This window comes from Zingiber officinale, chromosome 1A (assembly GCF_018446385.1).
Source record: "Zingiber officinale cultivar Zhangliang chromosome 1A, Zo_v1.1, whole genome shotgun sequence".
In the NCBI taxonomy this organism is placed as follows: domain Eukaryota; kingdom Viridiplantae; phylum Streptophyta; class Magnoliopsida; order Zingiberales; family Zingiberaceae; genus Zingiber; species Zingiber officinale.
The window spans coordinates 157,334,869-157,348,094 of NC_055987.1; positions in this window are offsets into that span (position 1 = coordinate 157,334,869).

A 13,226-nucleotide genomic window follows, 5' to 3' on the forward strand; every position below is an offset into this window, starting at 1 on the left:
TTAGGCTTTTAGTATACACTCCAACAATCTCCCACTTATACTAATGACTAAGCTGCCATATCTTCTACCATACATTTGATTCTCATTCCCTCCACATGCCGATCGAAAGCTTTCGCCGGAAGGGCCTTAGTGAAAGGATCTGCCAGGTTATCCGCTGATGCAATCTTGGCGATGACAACTTCTCCTCGCTTCACGATATCTCGTATCAGGTGGTACTTGCGCTCTATATGTTTACTTGCCTTATGAGCTCGTGGTTCCTTCGAGTTTGCAACTGCACCGCTATTATCACAATAAATTGTGATGATTTTGGGCAAACCAGGAATCACATCTAAGTCCATTAGAAAGTTCCTGAGCCATACTGCTTCTTTAGCTACCTCAAAGGCTGCTACATACTCAGCTTCCATGGTTGAGTCCGAAACGCATTTCTGCTTAACACTCCTCCATGAAATGACTCCACCTCCTAAAGTAAACACATAGCCTGATGTAGACTGTTGTCCCTATCTGATTGGAAATCTGAATCCATGTAACCCACAGGGAGCAAATCGTCTGCTTGGTAAACTAGCATATAATCTCTAGTCCTTCTCAGGTACTTTAATATATGCTTTACCGCAGTCCAATGTCCTTGTCCAGGGTTACTCTGATATCTGCTGACCATGCCCACGACAAAACATATATCAGGTCTCGTACATAGCATTGCATACATAAAGCTTCCTACAGCCGAAGCATAAGGAACTGTTTTCATGTCTTCTATCTCCTTTGATGTCTTTGGAGACATCTCTTTAGATAGAGCAATTCCATGCCTAAAAGGTAAGAAACCTTTCTTGGAATCCTGCATGCTAAAACGAGCAAGGATTGTATCTATATATGAAGCTTGGGACAGACACAACATTCTTTTCTTGCGATCCCTTATTACTTTGATCCCAAGAATGTGTGCACACTCTCCTAAGTCCTTCATATCAAATTGTTTGGACAACCATACCCTTACGTCTGGTAATACCTTGACATTGTTGCCAATTAACAAAATATCATCTACGTATAGTACAAGAAATACCACCACGTTTCCGTTACACTTCTTATATACACAAGACTCATCCGGACTTTGAATAAATCCATATGACTGGATTACTTCATTAAACCGGATGTTCCAAGACCTTGAAGCTTGCTTCAGTCCATAAATGGACCGATTGAGCTTACACACTAGATGCTCTTTGCCTTTTTCAATGAATCCTTCTGGTTGCTTCATATAGATGTTCTCTTCAAGACTTCCATTAAGGAAAGCTGTCTTGACATCCATTTGCCAAATCTCATAATCCATATGAGCAGCAATGGATAAGAGTATCCGGATAGACTTAAGCATGGCTACCGGTGAAAAGGTTTCCTCATAATCGATTCCCTCTTTCTGAGTGTACCCTTTCGCAACAAGCCTAGCTTTGAAGGTTTCTACCTTCCCGTCTGTCCCTCTTTTCCTTTTGTAGATCCACTTGCATCCAACGGCTTTTACACCATCAGGTGGTTCTACAAGCTCCCAGACCTTATTAGAGTACATAGACTCTATTTCAGAATTCATCGCCTTTTGCCAAGATGTTGCATCTATATCTTGGAGTGCTTCGCCATATGTCCAGGGATCAGGTTCATGTTTACCCCGGATCAAGTCCGAAGACTCTCCCAAAAACATGAATCTCTCATGCTGCCTTACAACTCTCCCACTACGACGAGATACTGTCTGTGGTTGTGTATCATGTGTGACACGTGTTGCAGTCTCTTGTGGTACTTCATCTTGTACTGTTGGTACTAAAGTAGACGTGTCCTCTCTTAGTTCTTCTAAAACAACTTTACTACTGGGCTTGTGATCCATTATATAGTCTTCTTCTAAAAACTGGGCATTGGTGCTAACAATGACCTTCTGGTCTTTAGGACTATAAAATAAACCTCCTTTCGTTCCTTTGGGATATCCCACAAACACGCGAACTTCTGTACGAGATTCTAACTTATCAGCATCTGGTTTCAGCACATGTGCTGGACTACCCCAAATCCGAATATGTCTTAGACTGGGTTTTCGCCCATCACAATTCGTGAGAGTAGAAGAAACTGATTTAGAAGGTACTAAGTTCGGAGCATACACTGCTGTTTCCAGAGCATATCCCCAAAACGAATTTGGAATTCTGAATAACTCATCATTGATCTAACCATCTCCATAAGAGTCCTATTCCTTCGTTCTGCTACACCATTCTGTTGGGGTGTTCCAGGTGCAGACAATTGGGATTGAATCCCGGCCTCTGATAAGTAATTCCTAAACTCTCCTAAGAGGTATTCGCCACCACGATCAGATCGTAGTGTCTTGATACTTTTACCTAGTCGTTTCTCCACATCAGCCTTGTACTCTTTGAACTTATCAAAGCACTCGGACTTGCGGCGCATTAGGTAAATGTATCCATATCTTGAATAATCGTCTATGAAAGAGACAAAATATTCAAAACCTCCTCTTGCCTGGACAGACATAGGACCACACAAATCAGAGTGAACCAATTCTAACACTTCTTTGGCTCTATACCCCTTGGCCTTGAAAGGCCTCTTGGTCATTTTACCTTCCAAGCAAGATTCACAAGTTGAAAAATTTTCCAACTCTAATGAACCCAAAAGTCCATCGGCTATAAGCCTCTGAATCCTACTTAAGTTAATATGACCAAGCCTTATATGCCAAAGATATGCTTGGTTCATTTCTGAAGGTTATTTTCTCTTATTTGAGTTAGAAGATGAGTTATAAATTTCCATGTTTTGCTTTGTGGGAGAAATTGGATTTAAAGTATACAAATTGCCAACTAATGTACCAGAACAGATAATCACTTTATTTCTCTTAATAACTACATCGTTACTAAAGGAAACTGAATATCCATCTAAAAACAGTTTAGAAACTGAAATTAAATTCTTTCTAAAACTGGGTACATAAAGACAATTTCTTAAAACTAAATTTTTATTTCTACTAAAAGATAAGTAGACGTCTCCCACTGCAACAGCCGCCACCTTAGTAGCATTGCCCATGTAGACGGTAATCTTTCCTTCAGTTAGTCGTAGGGTTTTCTGCAACCCCTGCAAGGAATTGCAGACATGATCAGTGGCTCCTGTATCTACACATCAGGTGCTGGTAGATAACACCGCTAAACATGTTTCAACAACTAGAGTATGAGATATACCTTTGTTGTTTTGATTCCTACGAGGACAGTCCGCCTTCCAATGCCCTGACTGCTTGCAGATGAAGCACTTACCCTTCGACTTCTTCATTCCAGCTTTAGGTCCCGTACTCTGAGATTTATTCACTTTCTTTGCTGAACCAACTTGTTTCTTCTTCTTCTTTCCTTTCGGTTTAGAAGTAGAACCATTTTCAGCATAGTGAATATGAGAATTGTGACGAAACAATCCTTCGGCTGCCTGAAGTTCTGTCAGTAGTTCCGCCAATGAATATACCCTTTTGTTCATATTGTAATTCAGGCGGAATTGCTCAAAACTTCTAGGTAGTGTTTGGAGGATCATATCGATCTGGGTTTCCCCATCAATTTCTCCTCCAAGGATCTGTATCTCGTTCAGATAAGCCATCATCTTTAGGATATGATCCCTCACAGGAGTACCCTCTTGCATGGTGGCTGTCATTATCTTTCTCATGGCTTCTTGTCTAGAAGCCCGATCCTGATGACCAAAGAGTTCCTTGAAATTGTTCATAATATCATAAGCTGTTGGTAAATCTTGATGCTGATGTTGCAATACATTTGACATTAAAGCCAAAATGTAACACCGTGCCATCTCATTTGCTTTTACCCATTTCCTATGATATTCAATCTCCTCTTGGGTAGATTCACCAGTGGGTGCATCAGGATAAGGCTCAGTCAGTACAAACTTATAGCTTTCAGCAGTAAGAACAATATCCAGGTTCCTTTTCCAATCTATGTAGTTAGGACCAGTAAGTCTATTCTGTTGTAATATGATGGACAGTGGGTTGAAAGTCATCCTAAGAATAACTTTTGGTCAGAACTCTAAATTTAGAATAATATTGATTCCTCAAACAATACTATTTTAAATTAACCAACACCTCAAACCACCGTGAATTTTGTATGCCACGATAGTGTGGACGTATACAAATTCAACATTTGTAAAAGGAGGGTTTTAACCCATTAATTTTATTATCTTGTCAACCTAACTTTTTGACAAATAAAATTAATAGTTGGTATCCTTTGGTCACACAAATAATAGCAGTGACTCCGATGGGAGGATACTATTAGTTGTGCCTAAGTGTATACCATTACTTGACACTAAGTCCATTAATAAGATTGTGCCCCTTCCGATGGGGAAGATCACACGCTCTTAATTAACTTCCTATAGTCATCCCAAATGGAAGTTTGTTCTAGTGATCCACAAACAAGCTCATCCGATATGGAGGAAGGCACTCAGAGCCAACGCGCAAGCTTGTTTGCATCACTTACAAACCAGTAATGGAGACCATGAGTTTTACTTAAAAAAATCCCTCTCCCACTTAGTTATTTATAAATGAGGAATTTTAACTATGCTAGCCTACTAAACATGTATACTAACATACACACACAGCACAATATAAAAGCAATAAATAGAAAATCTAATTTTCAACTATTATGGCTTTTATCTATGGTTGTCCTCCGTGTGTTGTCATCCCAAGCTGCTGCCATATTTGGCCACCGCCACCGGGTCTAGCTGTCGCATCCATCTTGCTCCTTGTTCCGCTGCGCCTCTGGTCCTCAGAAGGTTCCACGCTTTGCAAGATTCGATCCGCGACATAAATAGAATTTTACAATTTTGATCCTATATTCCATAAAAGGAATGTACATGTATCTAGATCAAAAATAAAATCCTAATAAAACTAAATACAGCTCCTGCTGTATTTTATAATACAATCATGCACACACATATAAATGCCCTTGACATGTCCAAGGGTCCAATCACACACATAAAACTATAAGCCATAATAGTTGGATCCTGCATCCACAAAGTTAGTACATCCTACTATTATCCTGCCTAAATTATGTATGACATGTGCATAATTAAACTAATACCAAATACACAGAGGCAAAACCCTAGTTCTGATACCAATTGTTGGTTGCTACTTGAAAAATCTAGAGGTTCCACTGTACAAAAATTTTGTACAAAGGTCTGAACTTTTTCCTAGCTACCATGTGTTCTTTTAAATTAAATTTCGGATCACCTGCGAAACTTAACACGTTTGATCCAAAACTTAATTTATTTGTTCCTTTTGGTTTTGACTTGGATCTCCTGTGGAACTTAACACGTTCGACCCAAATCACCTTAAGTTATTAATTCCATTAAATATTAATTTCCATAATTGGTTCCCAGTACTGACGTGGCGAGGCACATGGCCTTCTTGGATATGGGAGCAACCACCACCGACTAGACAAAACCTTTTATGGAAAGCTAATATTTAATTTCCTAAAATAACTTTAGGTTAACCGAAAGGAACAATCAAATCACAAGGAAAAATAAATAAAAAAAACACAATATCGAAAAACATATTTGAAATACTAGAATCGTAAGCCTCTTGTATTTGGTATTATTTCCAAAAATAACTAGTATGATGCGGAAAGAAAAATTACTAGTTATACCTTTTAGAAAGACCTCTTGATCTTCTACCGTATTCCTCTTCTAACCTCGGACGTTGTGTGATCTTCCAAGATGAGAAACCACCAAACACCTTCCTCTCCTCCTAGCTAGGTTCGGCCAAAACAAGAAAGCTTCACCAAGGAAGAAGAAAAAAAAAACACCAACCAAGCTCCAAGGGATGCAAATTTTCTCTCCTCCTTCTTCTTCTTCTCCAAGTAGTATCCGGCCACCACAAGAGCTCCAAGCCAAGAGAAAGGTTCGGCCACCACAAAGAAGAAGAGGGGAAGAGAGGTTGGCCGACCACACCAAGGAATAAGAGAGGGAGAAAAATAGTAGAGGTTGTGTCTCATGAAGACACCCCAACCCCCTCTTTTATATTCCTTAGTCTTGGTAAATTAGGAAATTTAATTACAATAAAATTTCCTTAATTTCCTTGACATGATTTAATTGAGAAAAATAAAATAAAATTTCCCAATTAATGTTATAATGGCCGACCACTCATAGAGAGGAAAAATTAGACAAGTTTCAATCAACAAATTAAAACTCCCTAATTTGTTTCCGGAAATTTTAAAAATAAAATTTCTCTTCAAAAATCCCTTCATGGTTTATAAAAAGAAATTTCTATAATTTTAATTTTTCAACATGTGAATAATTTTCAAAGAGAAAATAAAATATCTTTCCAATCTACAAATAAGGAAAGAGATCTAATCTCTTTCTTTAATCTTTTGTAGATCCTTTTAAAAGAGATATTTTTATTTTAATTCTCTTTAATAAATTATATCTTCCACATAATAAAAAATTAAAATTAAAATTCTTTTTAATATTATTATGGCCGACCCTCTCTAGCTTGGGTTCAAGCTAGGGCCGACCACCCATAAACCAAGCTTAGGCCGACCCTAGCTTGATCCCCAAGCTAGCTTGGCCGGCCCCCTTTAGGTGGGTATAGAAGGTGGGTATAGGTGCGTATAGTACTCTATAAATAAGAGGCTACGATAGGGACCGAGAGGAGGAATTGGTTTTGGTCTCCCGATAAAATTAAGCATCCCGTGTTCGCCCCGAACACACAACTTAATTTTATCAATAATAATTCATTCAACTAGAGAACTATTATTGAACTACCGCACCAATCCCAAATTACATTTTTGGGCTCCTTCTTATTATGAGTGTGATAGTCTTCCTGTGTTTAAGATATCGAATGTCCACTAATTAAGTGAGTTACTAACAACTCATTTAATTAATATCTTAGTCCAAGAGTAGTACCACTCAACCTTATCGTCATGTCGGACTAAGTCCACCTGCAAGGTTTAACATGACAATCCTTATGAGCTCCTCTTGGGGACATTATCAACCTAGTATATCTAGGACACAGTTTCCTTCTATAATCAACAACACACACTATAAGTGATATCATTTCCCAACTTATCGGACTTATTGATTCATCGAACTAAATCTCACCCATTGATAAATTAAAGAAATAAATATCAAATATATGTGCTTGTTATTATATTAGGATTAAGAGCACACACTTCCATAATAACTGAGGTCTTTGTTCCTTTATAAAGTCAGTATAAAAGAAACGACCTCAAATGGTCCTACTCAGTACACTCTGAGTGTACTAGTGTAATTATATAGTTAAGATAAACTAATACCTAATTACACTACGACCTTCTAATGGTTTGTTCCTTTCCATTTTGGTCGTGAGCTACTGTTTATAATTTATAAGGTACTGATAACATCATCTTCTGCATGTGACACCACATACTATGTTATCTACAACATAAATTAATTGAACAACTACAAATAAATTGACCAAATGTGATTCTTTATTCAACATAAATGTTTACAAAAGCTTAGGCTTTTAGTATACACTCCAACAATCTCCCACTTATACTAATGACTAAGCTGCCATATCTTCTACCATACATTTGATTCTCATTCCCTCCACATGCCGATCGAAAGCTTTCGCCGGAAGGGCCTTAGTGAAAGGATCTGCCAGGTTATCCGCTGATGCAATCTTGGCGATGACAATTTCTCCTCGCTTCACGATATCTCGTATCCGGTGGTACTTGCGCTCTATATGTTTACTTGCCTTATGAGCTCGTGGTTCCTTCGAGTTTGCAACTGCACCGCTATTATCACAATAAATTGTGATGATTTTGGGCAAACCAGGAATCACATCTAAGTCCATTAGAAAGTTCCTGAGCCATACTGCTTCTTTAGCTACCTCAAAGGCTGCTACATACTCAGCTTCCATGGTTGAGTCCGAAACGCATTTCTGCTTAACACTCCTCCATGAAATGACTCCACCTCCTAAAGTAAACACATAGCCTGATGTAGACTTACTGTTGTCCCTATCTGATTGGAAATCTGAATCTGTGTAACCCACAGGGAGCAAATCGTCTGCTTGGTAAACTAGCATATAATCTCTAGTCCTTCTCAGGTACTTTAATATATGCTTTACCGCAGTCCAATGTCCTTGTCCAGGGTTACTCTGATATCTGCTGACCATGCCCACGACAAAACATATATCAGGTCTCGTACATAGCATTGCATACATAAAGCTTCCTACAGCCGAAGCATAAGGAACTGTTTTCATGTCTTCTATCTCCTTTGATGTCTTTGGAGACATCTCTTTAGATAGAGCAATTCCATGCCTAAAAGGTAAGAAACCTTTCTTGGAATCCTGCATGCTAAAACGAGCAAGGATTGTATCTATATATGAAGCTTGGGACAGACACAACATTCTTTTCTTGCGATCCCTTATTACTTTGATCCCAAGAATGTGTGCACACTCTCCTAAGTCCTTCATATCAAATTGTTTGGACAACCATACCCTTACGTCTGGTAATACCTTGACATTGTTGCCAATTAACAAAATATCATCTACGTATAGTACAAGAAATACCACCACGTTTCCGTTACACTTCTTATATACACAAGACTCATCCGGACTTTGAATAAATCCATATGACTGGATTGCTTCATTAAACCGGATGTTCCAAGACCTTGAAGCTTGCTTCAGTCCATAAATGGACCGATTGAGCTTACACACTAGATGCTCTTTGCCTTTTTCAATGAATCCTTCTGGTTGCTTCATATAGATGTTCTCTTCAAGACTTCCATTAAGGAAAGCTGTCTTGACATCCATTTGCCAAATCTCATAATCCATATGAGCAGCAATGGATAAGAGTATCCGGATAGACTTAAGCATGGCTACCGGTGAAAAGGTTTCCTCATAATCGATTCCCTCTTTCTGAGTGTACCCTTTCGCAACAAGCCTAGCTTTGAAGGTTTCTACCTTCCCGTCTGTCCCTCTTTTCCTTTTATAGATCCACTTGCATCCAACGGCTTTTACACCATCAGGTGGTTCTACAAGCTCCCAGACCTTATTAGAGTACATAGACTCTATTTCAGAATTCATCGCCTTTTGCCAAGATGCTGCATCTATATCTTGGAGTGCTTTGTCATATGTCCGGGGATCAGGTTCATGTTTACCCGGGATCAAGTTCGAAGACTCTCCCAAAAACATGAATCTCTCAGGCTGCCTTACAACCCTCCCACTACGACGAGGCACTGTCTGTGGTTGTGTATCATGTGTGACACGTGTTGCAGTCTCTTGTGGTACTTCATCTTGTACTGTTGGTACTAAAGTAGACGTGTCCTCTCTTAGTTCTTCTAAAACAACTTTACTACTGGGCTTGTGATCCATTATATAGTTTTCTTCTAAAAACTGGGCATTGGTGCTAACAATGACTTTATGATCTTTAGGACTATAAAATAAACCTCCTTTCGTTCCTTTGGGATATCCCACAAACACGCGAACTTCTGTACGAGATTCTAACTTATCAGCATCTGGTTTCAGCACATGTGCTGGACTACCCCAAATCCGAATATGTCTTAGACTGGGTTTTCGCCCATTCCACAATTCTGTGAGAGTAGAAGAAACTGATTTAGAAGGTACTAAGTTCAGAACGTATACTGCTGTTTCCAGAGCATATCCCCAAAACGAATTTGGTAATTCTGAATAACTCATCATCGATCTAACCATCTCCATAAGAGTCCTATTCCTTCGTTCTGCTACGGTGTACCAGGTGCAGATAGTTGGGATTGAATCCTGGCCTCTGATAAGTAATTCCTAAACTCTCCTAAGAGGTATTCGCCACCACGATCAGATCGTAGTGTCTTGATACTTTTACCTAGTCGTTTCTCCACATCAGCCTTGTACTCTTTGAACTTATGAAAGCACTCGGACTTGCGGCGCATTAGGTAAATGTATCCATATCTTGAATAATCGTCTATGAAAGAGACAAAATATTCAAAACCTCCTCTTGCCTGGACAGACATAGGACCACACAAATCAGAGTGAACCAATTCTAACACTTCTTTGGCTCTATACCCCTTGGCCTTGAAAGGCCTCTTGATCATTTTACCTTCCAAGCAAGATTCACAAGTTGAAAAATTTTCCAACTCTAATGAACCCAAAAGTCCATCGGCTATAAGCCTCTGAATCCTACTTAAGTTAATATGACCAAGCCTTATATGCCAAAGATATGCTTGGTTCATTTCTGAAGGTTCTTTTCTCTTATTTGAGTTAGAAGATGAGTTATAAATTTCCATGTTTTGCTTTGTGGGAGAAATTGGATTTAAAGTATACAAATTGCCAACTAATGTACCAGAACAGATAATCACTTTATTTCTCTTAATAACTACATCGTTACTAAAGGAAACTGAATATCCATCTAAAAACAGTTTAGAAACTGAAATTAAATTCTTTCTAAAACTGGGTACATAAAGACAATTTCTTAAAACTAAATTTTTATTTCTACTAAAAGATAAGTAGACGTCTCCCACTGCAACAGCCGCCACCTTAGTAGCATTGCCCATGTAGACGGTAATCTTTCCTTCAGTTAGTCGTAGGGTTTTCTGCAACCCCTGCAAGGAATTGCAGACATGATCAGTGACTCCTGTATCTACACACCAGGTGCTGGTAGATAACACCGCTAAACATGTTTCAACAACTAGAGTATGAGATATACCTTTGTTGTTTTGATTCCTACGAGGACAGTCCGCCTTCCAATGCCCTGACTGCTTGCAGATGAAGCACTTACCCTTCGACTTCTTCATTCCAGCTTTAGGTCCCGTACTCTGAGATTTATTCACTTTCTTTGCTGAACCAACTTGTTTCTTCTTCTTCTTTCCTTTCGGTTTAGAAGTAGAACCATTTTCAGCATAGTGAATATGAGAATTGTGACGAAACAAACCTTCTGCTGCCTGAAGTTCTGTCAGTAGTTCCGCCAATGAATATACCCTTTTGTTCATATTGTAATTCATTGCTCAAAACTTCTAGATAGTGTTTGGAGGATCATATCGATCTGGGTTTCCCCATCAATTTCTCCTCCAAGGATCTGTATCTCGTTCAGATAAGCCATCATCTTTAGGATATGATCCCTCACAGGAGTACCCTCTTGCATGGTGGCTGTCATTATCTTTCTCATGGCTTCTTGTCTAGAAGCCCGATCCTGATGACCAAAGAGTTCCTTGAAATTGTTCATAATATCATAAGCTGTTGGTAAATCTTGATGCTGATGTTGCAATACATTTGACATTAAAGCCAAAATGTAACACCGCGCCATCTCATTTGCTTTTACCCATTTCCTATGATATTCAATCTCCTCTTGGGTAGATTCACCAGTGGGTGCATCAGGATAAGGCTCAGTCAGTACAAACTTATAGCTTTCAGCAGTAAGAACAATATCCAGGTTCCTTTTCCAATCTATGTAGTTAGGACCAGTAAGTCTATTCTGTTGTAGTATGATGGACAGTGGGTTGAAAGTCATCCTAAGAATCACAAATAACTTTTGGTCAGAACTCTAAATTTAGAATAATATTGATTCCTCAAACAATACTATTTTAAATTAACCAACACCTCAAACCACCGTGAATTTTGTATGCCACGATAGTGTGGACGTATACAAATTCAACATTTGTAAAAGGAGGGTTTTAACCCATTAATTTTATTATCTTGTCAACCTAACTTTTTGACAAATAAAATTAATAGTTGGTATCCTTTGGTCACACAAATAATAGCAGTGACTCTGATGGGGAGGATACTTTTAGTTGTGCCTAAGTGTATACCATTACTTGACACTAAGTCCATTAATAAGATTGTGCCCCTTTCGATGGGGAAGATCACACGCTCTTAATTAACTTCCTATAGTCATCCCAAATGGAAGTTTGTTCTAGTGATCCACAAACAAGCTCATCCGATATGGAGGAAGGCACTCAGAGCCAACGCGCAAGCTTGTTTGCATCACTTACAAACCAGTAATGGAGACCATGAGTTTTACTTAAAAAATCCCTCTCCCACTTAGTTATTTATAAATGAGGAATTTTAACTATGCTAGCCTACTAAACATGTATACTAACATACACACACAGCACAATATAAAAGCAATAAATAGAAAATCTAATTTTCAACTATTATGGCTTTTATCTATGGTTGCCCTCCGTGTGTTGTCATCCCAAGCTGCTGCCATATTTGGCCACCGCCACCGGGTCTAGCTGTCGCATCCATCTTGCTCCTTGTTCCGTTGCGCCTCTGGTCCTCAGAAGGTTCCACGCTTTGCAAGATTCGATCCGCGACATAAATAGAATTTTACAATTTTGATCCTATATTCCATAAAAGGAATGTACATGTATCTAGATCAAAAATAAAATCCTAATAAAACTAAATACAGCTCCTGCTGTATTTTATAATACAATCATGCACACACATATAAATGCCCTTGACATGTCCAAGGGTCCAATCACACACATAAAACTATAAGCCATAATAGTTGGATCCTGCATCCACAAAGTTAGTACATCCTACTATTATCCTGCCTAAATTATGTATGACATGTGCATAATTAAACTAATACCAAATACACAGAGGCAAAACCCTAGCTCTGATACCAATTGTTGGTTGCTACTCGAAAAATCTAGAGGTTCCACTGTACAAAAATTTTGTACAAAGGTCTGAACTTTTTCCTAGCTACCATGTGTTCTTTTAAATTAAATTTCGGATCACCTGCGAAACTTAACACGTTTGATCCAAAACTTAATTTATTTGTTCCTTTTGGTTTTGACTTGGATCTCCTGTGGAACTTAACACGTTCGACCCAAATCACCTTAAGTTATTAATTCCATTAAATATTAATTTCCATAATTGGTTCCCAGTACTGACGTGGCGAGGCACATGACCTTCTTGGATATGGGAGCAACCACCACCGACTAGACAAAACCTTTTATGGAAAGCTAATATTTAATTTCCTAAAATAACTTTAGGTTAACCGAAAGGAACAATCAAATCACAAGGAAAAATAAATCAAAAAAACACAATATCGAAAAACATATTTGAAATACTAGAATCGTAAGCCTCTTGTATTTGGTATTATTTCCAAAAATAACTAGTATGATGCGGAAAGAAAAATTACTAGTTATACCTTTTAGAAAGACCTCTTGATCTTCTACCGTATTCCTCTTCTAACCTCGGACGTTGTGTGATCTTCCAAGATGAGAAACCACCAAACACCTTCTTCTCCTCCTAG